Source organism: Pteropus medius, unplaced genomic scaffold (genome assembly GCF_902729225.1).
Source record: "Pteropus medius unplaced genomic scaffold, Ma_sr-lr_union100, whole genome shotgun sequence".
NCBI classification, from domain to species: Eukaryota; Metazoa; Chordata; class Mammalia; order Chiroptera; family Pteropodidae; genus Pteropus; species Pteropus medius.
In genome coordinates this window covers 3,332,039-3,348,133 of record NW_024353905.1, presented here as the reverse complement: position 1 = coordinate 3,348,133, position 16,095 = coordinate 3,332,039, and the positions used below count along the sequence as shown (strand labels likewise).

Below are 16,095 nucleotides of genomic sequence, written 5' to 3'. Positions count from 1 at the left end.
CACTTGTTTTGAATTTACAGTTGACCTTTGAACAACACAGGGTTTATTAGTGCTGACCCCAGCACAGTCAAATATCCTCATATAACTACTGATTACCAACAGTGGGTTGAAAATACAGTTGACCCTTGCTTTTTCCCCTTGTTTATCCTTTTAAGTTAGAAACTTATGTTATTGATTTGAGTTCTTTTTTTTTTTCTAATAATGCCAGTTAGAGCTAAAAATTCCCCTCTGAGCACAATTTCTGCAACATTTCACAAGTTTTGATATGTTGTGTTTTTATTTTGTCTCAGTTGAAAATACTTCGAATTTATGTTTTTATTTTCTCTTTCATTCAAGACTTATTTCAAAGTAGTAAACAGTTTCCAAATATTTCAAAATGTTTCCAAATATTTGGGGATTTTTCTGATATTTTTCTCTTATAATTTAAAAATTAATCCTGTTGTCAGATAGCATACTTTCGATAATTAAAAATTTTTATACTTACTAAACTTGTTTATGGCCTGAAATATGGCCCATTTTGGAAAATGTTCTCTGTGCACTTGAAGAGAATATATGTTTGTTGTTGTGTGGATTGTTCTATAAACGTGAATTAAATAAATTCTGGTTGATAGTGGTATTCAAGTCTTCTATATCCTTAAGGATATTCTATCTGTTTGTACTACTAATTTTGAACAGAGAGGTGTTGAAAATAACAAATGTAATTGTATATTTGCCTATTTCTCCTTTTTGGTTCATTAGGTTTTAGTTTATATGTTTCATAGCTCTAGTTCTGTTATAGCAGCCTCAACAGACTAAGTCAACTTACTTGTGTCTTAATCTTTAAGTGAGTTCCTCGTGGAAAGAATATAATTAGGTCTTACTTTTTCTTCATTTTTTAAAAATTTTAATTAGTTTCAAGTGTACAGTTGAGAAGGCAAATTTACAAACCCACTATTAGGCATAGCTCAAGTGATCATGGGTCTTAGTGGCTCATACACCCTTCCTTACGAAGTCTATGCTTGCCTTAGTGTGTACCTATGCAGACATATTTATGTGTGAGAAGATGAACTCCCTAACCTGCCCTACCCCCAGTGTCAGTTATTCCAGTTGTGAATAACAGTGAGGTACTAGGGTTGAGTATCAGCGGCTGATATCCTAACATCACTGTTCCATTAGCTGCTGCCTGTAGTTCCCAATAGGAACACATAGAGCCCTTTCCATTCATGCCTCTCTGCCCAAAGGGACCCAAGAGATGAAAGGCCAGGATAGTAGAAAAATATCATTAGAAAGGCAGCTCAGTATTATTTTTTTAGTATTATCAGGAATGCACAAGTGTCTTTTTATTAAAAAATACAAAATAAATTATCCATAGGCATGGACAATGACAGCAGTAAACCATTATATGTTGTCAACTGAAACCAGTGACTGATGGCTATAGTGATTTTCTTAAACACCAGCCAGCCTTTTCGTTAGTCATTTCCTTCAACTGACTTATCTGAAGTTATAGATGAGGAGCACTGCCTTTATTTTTCTTTTATAGTTCTCATTAATAACAATAAATCACTATTCTAAGAATTAGAATACGCCACCTCCCATATCACCTCCCAGTCCACTGATTTCACCCATTCCAGGTTTTTCTCCTCTTTAGGAATTTCAACTTCTGCTATAGTTAACAGAGAGGCCATTCCAGCAGTATCTAATAAAGAAGTTCTTACAACCTTAGTTGGATCAATGATTCTTTTTTCAACCATACTCACAAAGTCTCCAAGAATAGCATCATAACCAACTTCTGAGGAACTTTGCATAACTTTCTCAACTATTAACAATCACTCAACACCTGCATTCTAAGCAGTGGTCATTGAAGGAACTTTGAGTGTTTTAAAAAAGTAATTTCTATACAATTTTTTGATCCTCATTAGCTGAAGTTAATGAGTCCAAGGCTGGAATGCATCAAAGCAGGGTACAACTCCCTTCCAGAACAATGCCTTCTTCAATAGTGTAGCATCGAAGGCATGTGTTACTCTGTCTTTATTTTCATTCACTTCAACATCACTTGTCTCACCAACCTTTAGCACAGCTACTCCATTTGAGAGTTTTTCCAGATATTCATTTAGTTTTTCCTTTTCATATTCACTGGTTGTGATATATAACTGCTCAATGATTTTCTTGAATACATTTTTTTTTTCAATTTGAACCTTGTCACCTCTTCCTTTCAAGAATTGTTGGTCACAATGACCTCCAACTTTTCAAAGTCATGAGGCTGAATATCTTCAAAATTTAGAGTTAATCTTTTTCCAAACACTGCACCACCAGTAGCAATAGCCATGTCTTTAAGCTAGTTCTTTCTATTGTGACCAAAACCTGGAGCTTTGACTACTACAGCCTGAAGACCAAATTTTAACCTATTCAAAATGAATGTACTTAGAGCTTGTCCATCAGCATCTTCAGCAATTATGACCAAAGGCTTACAGTGGGCATTGGCAATTTCAAAAGCTGGTACATGGACTGGACCCTAGAAATTTTCTTTTCACTCAATAGAACATAGGCATCTTGAAATTCACATTTCTAACCTTTCAATGTATTAAATAAAGTGTGGAGAAATATAACTTCAATCAAACTTCATACTTTAAATAATTTCTAACTCATCATTCAGTGTTTTTCCATCCTTTCTTGTGATGATGCCCTTTCTTCCAACCTTTTTCATTGCATCAGAAATGATGTTGCTAATTTATTTGTCTCCATTTGCAGAAATTGTAGCACCATAAGCAACTTCTTCAGGGATTCTCACGGAATTAGACTGCTTCTTAACTTCAGCAATTACAGCATCAACAGCTAACGATACACCTTTCCTGATTTCCACTGGATTAGGATCTTTGCTAAACTTCTTAAAGCCTTCCTTGGCAATAGAGTAAGCCAGTATAGTAGCAGTTGTGGTGCAATCCCAAGCTTCTTCATTTGTATTACTGGCAACATCTTGAACAAGTTTAATGCCAATATTTTTTTTTTATCTTTCTGTTAAGTCAATAGACTTTGCAATGGTCACACCATCTTTTCCTACTTTGAGACTTCCTCAACTCTGTTAAATAATCACTGTTCCTCTCATGGGCCCCATAATAATGGCTACAGCATTGGCTAAAAGGTCTGCACCTTGAAGTGTTAAGACTCTGGCCTCTGCAAAATTTTATATCTTTGGCATAAGCCTGAGTGAAACAAGGATCCAGTACCCTGACACTGGCTTAATCTGGTGAAGGAATTCATGTAATCACAGTATTTCTGTAAGGCAGTGGTAAGGAGAGCAAGTGGTGAGGCAGGCCTATCAGTGGCAAGTATAGGGGAAGCTCAGTATTATTGACTATATTCCCTATGTTGTACTTTACATCCCCATGACTATTTTGTAACTACCAATTTGTACTTCTTAATCTCTTCCCCTTTTTCACCCACATCTCATCCCCTTTCCTATCTGGCAATCATCAAACTGTTCTCTGTATCTATAAGTCTGTCTCTGTTTTGTTCATTTATTCTATTCTTCAGATTCCACATACAAGTAAAATCATATAACATTTGTCTTTCTCTGTCTGACTTACTCCACTCAGCACAATACTCTTTAGGTCCATTCATGTTGTTGCAGATGGAAAGATTTTATTCATTTTTTATGTCTGAGTAATATTCCATTGTATATATGTACCATATCTTCTTGATCCATTTATCCATTGATGAAAACCCAGGTTGCTGTCATATTTTGATTATTGTAAATAATATTGTAATGAACATATGGATGCACATGACCCTTTGAAGTAGAGTTGGCTTTCTTTGAATAAATACCAAGAAGTGAGATTACTGGGTCCTTCTGTCCTTCTTTTTCTGTTGTTATAGCCTTTGTTTTAAAGTCTGTTTTGTTTGCTATAGTATTGCTACCTCAGTTTTTTTATTCCATTTTCATGAAATATATTTTTTTATCCCTTTACTTTCAGTCAGTGTGTGTCTTTTGTTCTGAAGTCTCTTGAATGTAGCATGTGTAAGTATCTTATTTTCTTACCCATTTAGTCACCCTATCTTCTGATTGGAACATTTACTCCATCTACATCTAACATAATTGTTGATAGATATGTAGTTATTGCCACTTTATTATTTATATTTTTGACCTCGTATTCCTCTTGTTCTTAAAGAAGTCTCTCTAACATTACCTGTAATACTGGTTTGGTGTTGATGAACTCATTTAGCTTTTTCTTGTCTGAGAAGCTCTTCATCTATTCTTCAAGTCTAAATGATAGCTTTGATGGGTAGAGTAATCTTGGTTGTAGGTCCTGGCTTTTCATTACTTTGAATATTTCATGCCAATCCCTTCTGGCCTGCAAAGTTTCTGTTGAGAAATCAATTGTCAGTCTTTTGGGCACTCCCATGAAGGTAACTAGGTGCCTTTCTTTTGCTGCTTTTAAGATTCTCTCTTTGTCTTTAACCTTTGGCATTTTAATTATGATTTGTCTTGATGCGGGCCTCTTTGGGTTAATCTTGTTTGGAACTCTCTGTGCTTCCTGGGCTTACATACAAGTCTATTTCCTTCACCATGTTAGGAAAGTTTTTCATTATTATATCTTCAAATAGGTTTTTAATTTCTTGCTCTCTCTCTCCTCCTTCTATTACCCCTATGATGTGAAAGTTGGTATAATTGATGTTGTCCCAGAAGCCCCTTAAACTACCCTCATTTTTTTGGATTCTCTTTCTTTGTTGCTGTTCTGACTGGGTGTTTCCTGATACCCTATCTTCTAAATTGCTGATTCAGTCCTCTACTGCATCTGATCTACTATTGATTCCCTCTAATGTATTCTTCATTTCAGGTATTGCATTCTTCATTTCTGTTTTTTAATGTTTTCTGTCTCTGTTTTTATGTTTCTTATCTCTTTATTGACATTCTAATTGAGATCATTGGGCATCTTTTTAATCAGTGCATCTGGTAGATGGCTTATCTCAAGCTTATTTAGTTATTTTTATGGAACTTTGTTCTGTTGTTTTATTTGGGACATGTTTCTTTGTCTCCTCATTTTGACTACCTTCTTGTTGGTGGGGAAGGTCTCAATAAAGGAACAATACCCTCTGCCAGCACTCTGTCTGAGAGAAAGCTGCCCCTCCAGCCCTCACCCTGAAGCCAGATACTTCAGTTCTTTCATATATGTTCCTGTTGCCTTTCAAGCTGCTTACCTAGTGCTGGAACTCAGAACAAGTGAGTTCGTCTGTAAATAAGTCTTACTCAGCCACAATCTTAGCTGGTTTTCACAGCCAGAATTTGTGGGGACTTCTCTTCCTGACACTGGAACCCTGGGCTGGGTATTCTGGTATGGGGTTGGAACTCTTTGCTTCTCCAGGGGGACCTCTACAGCCAAGATATCCCTCCTAACTTTTAACTGCCACATGCAATTGCTGGACCAGTCCATTCCATGTCTCCATCCCTCCTACCAGTCTGAAGGTGGCTTCATCTGTATGTCTTTAGTTGTAGGACTTCTGTTTAGCCAGACTTCAGGCAATTATCAATGATGATTGTTCTGTAATTTAGTTGTAATTTGTATTTGGTCATGAGAGGAGGCAAGCAGAGTTCACCTACTCTGCCATCTTGACCAGAAATCCTGGACTGTTTCTTTCTTAGTCAGATAGAGAAAGACAAATGCCATATGATATCACTTATATGTGAAATCTAAAGAACAAAAAAATGAACAAACAAAACAGAAACAGACTAATAGCTACAGAAAACATTTTTTATGGTTGCCAGATAGAAGGAAGGTTTGGGGGCTGAGTGAAAAAGTGAAGGGATTAAGAAATACAAATTAGTAGTTACAAAATAGTCATGAGGATGTAAAGTACAGCATATTGTCAATTGTATTGTAATAACTATGTGTAGTACCAGGTGGGTGCTAGACTAATTGAAGAGATCACTTCATAAATTATGTCAATGTCTAACCATTATGCTGTTCACCTAAAAGTAATATTAAATAATATTGAATGTCAACTGTAATTTAAAAAAAATAAATAAAATTAAAAATAAAAACTGTATTATAAACAGTATGCTAATAATTTTTTATAACAACTAAAATAGACATTTTTATAATAACATAACATGCAATAATAGGTGAAGGAGACATAGGTAAGTTAGATCAATAACATTAAATAAATTAAAATGGTTGTCAAACTCCCCTCCTCCACAAAATATCCTAGTTCCAGACTGAAGTAAGTTCTATCAACATTTTAAGGGTCAGTTGATTCCTATTGTATACATTTTTTTTCCAGAAAATTAAAAAAGACTTATAAAGATTCCCAGGTCTCTTATAAGGCTTGAACGATCTTGAATCTATAAGAAAGGGGAAAAATGAGAAAAGAGAGTTACAGGCTCATTTCACTTGTAAACATATGAGCAAAAATCCTAGACAACATATTAGTTAACCAAGTCCAATGGCATCTTAAAAAGTACATCATGATCAAGTAGGATTTAACCATGGAGTACACAGATAGTTTCACATCTAAAAATCTAAAAATGTATTACACCATATTAATAGAGAAAATATATGCCATAATCACAATAGATGCAGAAAAAAGCATTTGAGATGGTTCAGCACCTATTTATAATAAAAAAAGTCCTTAGTAAACCAGGAATAGAAAGAAACTTCCTTAACTTGATAAAGGCTATACACTAAAAGCCACTTAATAGATAAACTTTAGTAGACATATTCTCTTGAAGAGAATAAATAAGATAAGAAGGTTCACTATTACTCAGAATGTTTAACATGCCACTAGGAATCCTGGCTAATAGTAGAAGGAAAAGCAATAAGAAGTAAAAGAATTGGAAAGGAATAAATAAAATGTCATCTTTGTAATAAATATAATCATTTTATTAGAAAAACTATCAAAATCAGCAGACATGCTATTAGAACTAATAAAATAATTCAGTAAATTTTCCAGCTACAAAATCAACCTAAAAAAAAAAACAATAACATTTCTCTATGCCTGCAATAACTAACCCAACATGTAATAAAAATACTACTTACAATACTGACAAAACTATGCAACATCTAAGACTTAACTTAAAAACCTCTGTTTTAAAATCTATAACACTCTAATAAAGGACAGTAGAAGGCAATTAAAAATAAACATCTATAACCTCCCAATTCATCCCAAATTATCCTCAAATTAATCTACAAATCAATAAAATGACTGTGAAAATTCCAGTTACATTTTGTGAGAAACTCAACAGATGTACTCTAAAATTTATGTGGAGAATAAAGTTTCATTAATAAGTAAATCAAACTAAAAAACAAAATAGTTAAGGACATGAAGCTCATCTTACTAAATACAACAATGTACTACAAAGGCATAGAATATAAATAGTGTAGTATTGGCTCAAGAGCATAGAGATAGACCAATAGATAGAAGAGAACACTCAGGAATAGATTTATGTATAAATGGAAACCCAATATACAATAAAGTTTGTAATACAAAGTAATGCATGGAGAATGAATTATTTTGTAGATAATGTTAGAAAAACTGGCTCACTGTATTAAGAAAAATATAACTGAATCCCTAGCTAACATTACATACAAGGATGGACATTAAGTGGATTAAATGTCTAAATATTAAATATTAAACCTGTAAAGTTAATAATGACCTATAAAATTAATAAAATAGTAGGAGAATATCTTTGTGACCTAAGGAAGATCTTCCTAAATAAAATCACAAAAACATAAACCAAAAGACAAACAAGTTGATAAACTTGATAATATGAAATTAAGTGTTTCATGATCAGAGATTATAGACTCCTTGAGGTCAGGGTCTTTGTTTATCTTGTTCACTACTGTATACCTAACATTTAACATACTTCTTGGTACATAGCAGGTATTCAAAAATATATGCTGAATTAATGAACAAATCAATTTCTCCAAGATGATTATATTGTGAGTTCTATGGACTCTGGGAAGATCCTTTGGGTTGATGATGGAGCTGGTGGTTATCAGAATTCCAAGAAGTTTTCAAAAGTGGGGGCGACATATACCTAAGCTTGGAAGGCTTCAAGAGTATCAATCACCAGAACTAAATCACCAGTGAATTAGAACTTGTCATCAGACCTGAAAGCAGAAGTTTCAGGAAGGGCCCTGAGGTCTGGAAGGTTTTAAGTAGATCTTTTTGAGTTGGTCCTAGAAAAGGACTATTCTTGTAAAGTGGGAAATAAAGTAGAGCTTTCCATGTGCACTAGACTAACTTGGAATTCAGAGGAAAAGTGCCAGGAAGGTTATCTATACCTCTTGATGGAGAAGGAGATAAGCAAATTGGGCAAAAGTAGGTTGAGGGCTCAGAAAGTTTTTATTAAAATATGTAACTTTAGAACCCTACATTTAGGAAACTTGACTGTTTTTTCCTGTTCATGATTTCTGTACTGATTTCCTCTCTTTTATTTAGGATTTATTAATTAATATCCCTTTTGATAGAAGTTAGTCTCAGCTGAATACCCAGTGGAAGAAGGTATGTACCACATACAAGGGACCATCCAGGGTTGGGGAAATTAATCCCAGCCCAAAACTGTTGGCTCAGAACATTTAAGGGAGATGCCTGGCTATCTGTAATTTAAAGAACTCTCATTCCAAGTGATTGCAAAGATTAGAACATTTTTGGAAATGCTGCCTGAAAGAAGACATTTTGAGAGGGAAAATGTAAATAGGTTGTTTGCCCCATGATTGATGCTCCTTACTGTGCAGTTCCCCACCTGTCTCTACCAGAACTATACATTCACTCTCTGGCCTGACTGATGCCCTGTTCTCAGCCTGGATGCCTGGAGAAAAAGAAACCATTTGTCTTCCTGGTAGATGACATTTCTCAATGCCCATCTCCTTCAACATCAAGCATCACAAAAGACCTGACTGTGGAGAGCATATTCATAACACTCAAGACTTAAAAAATGCCAGTGCACCACAAGATCTTTGATATCAAAGGCCAAACACCTTTTCTTCCCCTCCTCAATCCCACCCCATTCAACCTCCGTTATACAGATGAGGAAGATAAGCTGAGAGGGGAAGTGACTTGACCAAAGTCGCATACAAAATTACTTGCATCTAGTGGTCAGAACAGCTATTTGTGATGCCAGTTTTTATTTTGACCACTGATCATTGGGATGGCAAATCAGGCAGCTCTGAGTATCAATTTCATCTCTGTACTTAGTATGTGATCTTGGAGAGGTCATTTCATCTCTCAGAACCTCCATTTCCTCTTCTGTATAATAAGACCAATAATAATCCTATGAACTCATCAGAATATTGTAGGTACTCAAAAAACATTATTATTTATTCCTCTTATCCCTTTTCCCTTCCCTAAAAGGCATAAAATGTTGAAGTTCAATGTTTCTAGATGTACCCAAAGGAGAAAAACAAAAACTAGCTCGATTTCTGAAGGTAAGGGGAAAACATATTTTTCTGAAATCTAGGAAATTTTTATTAAATAAGAAGCTGAGAGGATAAGCAATTTGTTTCAAAGTCACCTAGCATGCTCATGGCCTTTCAACAGTACTAGAAACTAATTTTTTTGCTACTTCCTCCTGCCAGGACTAAAGGCCATTGAAAGCCCGTACCTTCCCATTCCCTCTCACACCAGAGTCCTAAAAGTGTGTGAATCTCCTTTACCTTCAAGGAAAATTTCAGCCTCGCTGAAGTCTGTGCAGTTTGTTTGGAGCTAGAGCGCTGAGTGTGATGCTCCCCCATTCCCTGGGTGGGTTCAATAAAACTTCAAATCTGAAATCACCACCAAAGTTTAACCCATCTTCCCAACATAGGGACCTAGGGAATGGAATGAAGGGATGTGAAGAGTGTTGGGACAGGGCAAGAAGGAGAGATTGAGGAGGGGGAGAGGTGATTGGCTTTTACAGTTTTCCACACAGCACTGCAATAGTTGATGTCAGTCAGGGAATAAAAAAAGTTTACAAAGAAAGGAAGAGAGAGAAGGAAACTAGAAGGAAAGGGAGAAGGTGAAAATGAGGGAGAGAGGGAAGGAAGAAGGAAGGAAGGAACAAAGGAAGGGAGGGAGGGAAGGAGGAAAGAAATAAGGAAGGAATAAAGGAAAGGGGGAACCTGTTAGGTTTATCACAAACAGAACTGGGTGTAACACTCACAGTAATAGGCTATCTAGCAACCAAAGAGAGCCTGGATCTTCAGTGTGAAGAAATGGTCAGAAATGAGACCTTTCTCTTGTTGAGAAAAAAGATTATACTAGTGCCAAGCCAGCCAGAGTAGAATGGCTTCTGATTATGAAGGCTTTCAGTGTCTCTTTTTATCCACTCCTCCTAACCCACTGCAATGGTAGACAACCCTGAGCTACCAGGAAGTTCTTCTTTAAGTATGGCTTAAATCCTTCTTGTAGTTCATTTCTGTCCTCATTAAGATTTTTTTTTTTTTGGAACATGCATTACAGTTGAAAACCATTTCACCTCTGTTATATCCTATGATACTCTTCACAGCCCAGTAAAGTTGGTATCATTATTCTATACTATAGCTGTAAAAACTGAGGCCTGGACAGATTAGGATCCCACCTTGTCAGGGGTGGTGCCAGGGTCAAATCTGGTGATCTTTTTGCTCTTCTCTCCTCCACTCTCTAGTCAGGTATCAGTTATTTGCCCATGAGAAAATGTAGTAGATGCTGCAAAGAGATGTTGAATCCTTTCTTGTGAGATATTTTGCCACTCTTAAGGCCTAGAAAAAATATCTTTCTCCTGGTTTGAGAGGTTGTATCTTCCTTAAAGTAGCATTCCATCCTCAGATATCCCTTGAGCCTTGAGTCTCAAAATTTAGCTCAGACTTATTAAGTCCTACTTGCTATAATATTGATGATGGTAATGATAATAGTTAATATAATGCAGTAGGTACTTAGATTAACACATGTAACCATCTCCTCAACCCTGTGAAATCATATTACTATTTCCATTTTACTGTTAAGGACACCGAGGAACAGAAAGTCCAAGTAGCTGGGGTGGGATGTAAGACACTAGCACTGGCCTTGGTCTGAGATTCTTGTGGAAAGGGCTAAAGATGGGCAATAATATAATAACTATGTACAGTGATGGATGGTTACTAGACTTATTATGGTGATCACTTCAAAAAGTATATAAATGCTGAATCACTGTTATACAGATGAAACTAATATAATATTGTATGCCAACTATAACTAAAAATAAAATAAAAAATAAAAATGATTTTGTTTTGTATAAAGGTGATGCATGCTTATTCTGAAGAATATAAAAGAGAAATTACTTAGAGTACCAATGCTCAAACTCAATCACTTTTAATATATTGTTGAATTCTCTTTCTAGTATTTTCTTTTCTACACATAGGTCTTTATTTTGCAGGTCAATCTTCCTTATTCCCAAAATCCCATGCTCCAATCAAATTGTAGCACCCATTTCTTCAGTGTGTCTTGTATTTTCCCACTTCTGTCCTTTTGCCTATGGAATTCTTTCAATCTAGTACACTTCTGCCTTTGTCCTATTGTCTTTCAAGATCTTTATTAAATGCTAAATTTTCCATGACACAACTTGATTTTTTTCTTTCTTATGAAATTGATTAATTGCATTTTGTTTCATACTTTGTAATGAGCCCTGCCTCACCCCATGTCCTACTTCACCAGGTGTGAGCTATTTAAAGTTTGGGCCCATGTGTGACTCCATCTTTCTCCCATGACAGAATAACCTATCACTGTGGCTGGCATAGAATAAGTGCTCTGTAAAGGCTAAATTGGCTCAGTCATGGTCTAAAAAATATATTGGGCACATATTATGTGCCAGACATTGTGTTAAGCACTTTACGGGCACTAACTCATTGCTTTCTCACAGAAATCCTACATGATAGGTACTGTTATTTGTTCTGTTTTATAGATGAGAAAACAGAATGAGAGACATTAAGTAATTTTCCCAAGGTCATACCATAGTACGATAGGATTCAAACCCAGGCTCTTTGACATTAGGACCCACACTCTTAACCGTTATGCTCTGTTGACTCTGATAATTGTCAAATTGAGATACATACACATAAACATACACACACACACACACACACATACACACACATATATAATATATACACATATATTTATATATATGTGTATGTAGGGAAAGGTTGGATGCTAAAAAGTACTCAAAGTGCAGATCGATTTTACTAATAGATTTGAGGAGGAAAAAATAGACAATTTAAAATGGCATTGCTTTTATCTTAAAACAAACATGACTATATCAAAGAAAAAAACTTGCATGAATATTTAAAACACAACATAAAATTTCAAAGAAATTTTGGCTTGTAGTTAGCTATTTTGGGTTGCATCCCTAGGAACTACCAGGATAGAACATTTCTCTCAGCCTCCTGGGGTATTAGAAAAACAGTGGCTTAGAGGGCTATGACAAGAGAGAAAGTGGGCGTCTATGGTAAAGGGCATGAGCAATGTAATGGTGCACCAAAATGGTGGTAATTAAGGTGATTCCTCAGGTAGCAGCGATGACAGTTCTGACAGTGGTGATAATGTCAGCAGTGATTGTGATGGTGACAGGTGAGATGAGAGTGGTGAAGATGAACAGTGCTGATCAGAATAGCTATGATAATTAATCATGGTCCAACTTACTATTATTTTTTTTTTAATTTTATTTTTTAGGCTACGCAACCCTTGGTTGACCTCATAGATTGCAAGGACCTTGTCAGCTTACAATTCCTTATTATTATTTTTTGTACCTACAGCAGCTGGTCTTCCTAGGTGGTCTCCCATCCAAGTACTAACCATGCCCGACCCTGCTTAGCTTCTGCATGGTCCAACTTCTTGCCAAACTCTGGGTCACCTTCAAAATCAAACTGAATCAGGAGTGATCATTTTCTCCTCCCTCATCCAAATTGTGGAACCCCATTTAGGAAGCCTTGAGCCATTTTGTAAATTCTTGCCATTTCTCATGAATATGTGTTCAGGACTCATGAAGTTCAATCTTTCTGGATGGCCTGCTCCCTTTACACCCACTCTTCCCACCTCATTTATTTACAAAGCTCTTTTATCTTTCAAGATTCAGCTTTAGATTCTCCTCCCATAGCTCCTCCCAGCCAGGTGAACTCAAGTACTCCTGCCTCTATGCTCCCATAGTAACCTCTACTTGAGCATTTGTCACATATTGGATTTAAGTTTTATTTTCCACTCTAGACTGTTGGTTCTTATTGCATTTTGCCTTCCATCAGCCTTGGAATGTGGAAGTGAATGAGGGTGGATCAAAAGGAGCTTATTCTTGCCACTATAAGATTGCGGTTTGGCCACAAAGTTACTGAACAAACAGGTGGTTATGCTGAAGACTCTGAATCTTATGGGATGGCTTAGAGTTACTTGAGAGGAAGATTGATAGATTCAGATGGTCTTTAAGGGACCATTTCAGCCCATTTCAGAGTTTGTAGCAGTCATGCCTATTCTAGGATGGTCATTCAATTACTCAACACATACTTATTGAGCCTTCAGTAAATCTGTGCTGACTGGCTCTGCAAATACAGAAGGAAATAATCTACTCCTCTCTAGCATCTGCCTATATATCAGTCAACAGATACTTATTGAATGCTCACCTGGTATCAAGGCATTAGCTCTTTTCTATATGACATCAAGGGGTAGAACTTAAAGCTATAGGGAAAAAGATATCAGCTTAATAAAAGAAAGTACTTTCTAATAGAGCTGGTTATGATTAGAACAAGCTGCCTCAAGAAAACAACAGTGACCCATAACTGGAGATGTGTAAAAAAGAGCTGGGTGCTTGAACTAAATATCTAAGCTCCACTTGAACTCTGTTCTTTTGTCCCTAGAAAGAGCTCCGAGTCCTTCCTGCCTGTATCCTCATTGCCACTCTTAAATACACATTGGCCTTGGGAGAGTCATCTGGCCCTAGGTCCTTCTTTTATTTATTGTTCTCTTACTCCTTCATTTAACATTTCCAACTTCTTCTTTTCTTTCCATTTTTCTCCCATGCCCCAATCTTGAGTTAGGAGTGAGAACAGGTGGAAAAAATCACTTCCTTTATGTGGCTGCACTACAGAATGTCCTGACACTCTTTACCATTTGTCATGGAGATTTATAGTTTGCAAAGCACCATCATATATATGAATCTGTTCATGAGACATTTGTTGAGCACTCTTCTCTGTTGGATACATAATCTCATGGCATCCTTACTACAATCCTGTGAGGCAGGTTGAGGGGGCCCAGAGCCCAGTCGGAGACCCTAGACTCAGGTCACTTGGCTTGTGAGCAGCATCAGAGAGGATTGGGTCTGCAGCTTCTGACTCTCTCCAATCTTATCAGCTGGCTCCCAAATCTATCCCTAAAGAGGTGGCACTTCTCCAAAAGAGGATGGGAAAAAATTAGACAGACTTAGAGGCAAACTGGCTCACAACCACACACCCCAGTTGTTCTTTTGTCTTCAGAAAAAAAAAACATGTATCTCTTCTACCTGTACCCTTACCCCATCACTCTCAAATGCCTATTGACCTCTAGAGAGTCACTTTGCTGGAGGTAGGATGACCTCCCTCAAAAGAGACAGCAGCCTAGCAGCCTGTGTGGCCCACTTCCAGCTTTGTGGCCTGGACAAAGAGGGTGATTTTGGAGTTTCTTGTCCATGGACACAGGTTTGGAAGCCAAGATGTTCTGGGCTAGCAAAGTTTTATGCCCTCAAACCATTGGCACCACAAGAGAAGTCTCTCCAGAGATGTAAGGGGCGCAGTCCTCACACTAGTTTGGAAAAAGGAACTGCCCACTGCCTGTCAGGGTTTTGCCCTGCTTGTCCCTACCTCCTATCCCACTCCTTAATCCCCATATCTCCCATGCTGAAATCATCTGAAAAGAAAGAAAAGCAAAAATAAAAAAAATTAAAATATTCAGAAGAGGACAGGTGGTTGAATTTCAGGTGGTGATCATACTAAGGGGATAAAGTTAGACATCTTTTACTGATGTCCACAGTTCCATCCTTCTGTTCCATCCCCCCTCTTGTTATTCTTAGTGGCACCAGAAACAATACTTATGCTAACTTTCATATTTAAATTACAGCCATGCACCACTTAATGACAGGGATATGTTCTGAGAAATACATTGTTAAGTTATTTTGTCATTTTGAGAACATCATAGAGTATGCTTACACAAACCTAGGTAGTATAGCTTACTACATATCTAGGCTAAATGGTATGTCCTATTGCTCCTAGACTACAAACCTATACAGAATTCTATTGTTTTGAATACTATAGGCAATTATAACACAATGGTATTTGTGTATTTAAACTTATCTAAACATAGAAAAAGTAAAATAAAAATCTAGTATAAAAGATAAAATACAGTAATCTATATAGGGCACTTACCATGAATGGAGCTGGCAGGACTAGAAGTTGGTCTAGGTGAGTTAGTGAGTGATGAGTAAATGCGAAGGCCTAGGACATTACAAAACCATAGGACAACAGAGTCCAGGGGACATACTGCCTGTGCCGCTCAGCCAAAAGATCAACACAGGAGTTGGGCTAAATAGAATAAGCATTTATTAGAGAATTGCAAGTCCTAGAGACACAAGTGAGCTATCACTCAAAGGACTGGCTCCCTGAATATCTTGGAAGCACAGATTATACAGGGGAAAAAACAGTCATCATGGAAACTAAGGGAGTTGGTGTCATGGGTGCTACTGATTGGATGATTAAAAAAGAATGAGGTAATTGATCATTGTGTTTAGTTCTGAAATCAGCCATGGCACCATTCCATATAATCCTGTGACCTGGTTCCTTGGCTAGTGGGGTTGTAGTTTTGCTTTGATGGTCCTGGGGTTGAAACACATCTAAAACCAAGATGTTAAGTCCAACCAAAACTTATTGTCCCTGTGGTTTTAGACCTGAGGCTAGGTTAATCTTAATCTTATGTCCTAAGGCTTAATGATTAAAGAAGCAGGCATACAGAGGATAAGGGTGGGGGAAAAAAAGCAAGTGAGTCATAATGCCATCATCTAGGCAAAATCAGCTTGAATTGGAGAAAAAGAAATTAAGTTTGTGTGCAGTTACAAGCTATAGGGTAAGAAGAAGTGAGGCTGGGATACCATGAGTCCCATAATATGGGGGTCCTTGT

At 36.8% G+C, this 16,095-nt stretch overlaps 1 pseudogene; it reads right to left on the bottom strand.

The window, feature by feature from the left end:
• Positions 1-1,554: 1,554 nt before the first annotated feature.
• LOC120593573 (60 kDa heat shock protein, mitochondrial-like) lies at positions 1,555-4,019 on the bottom strand (annotated as a pseudogene).
• Between the last annotated feature and the right edge of the window lie 12,076 nt (positions 4,020-16,095).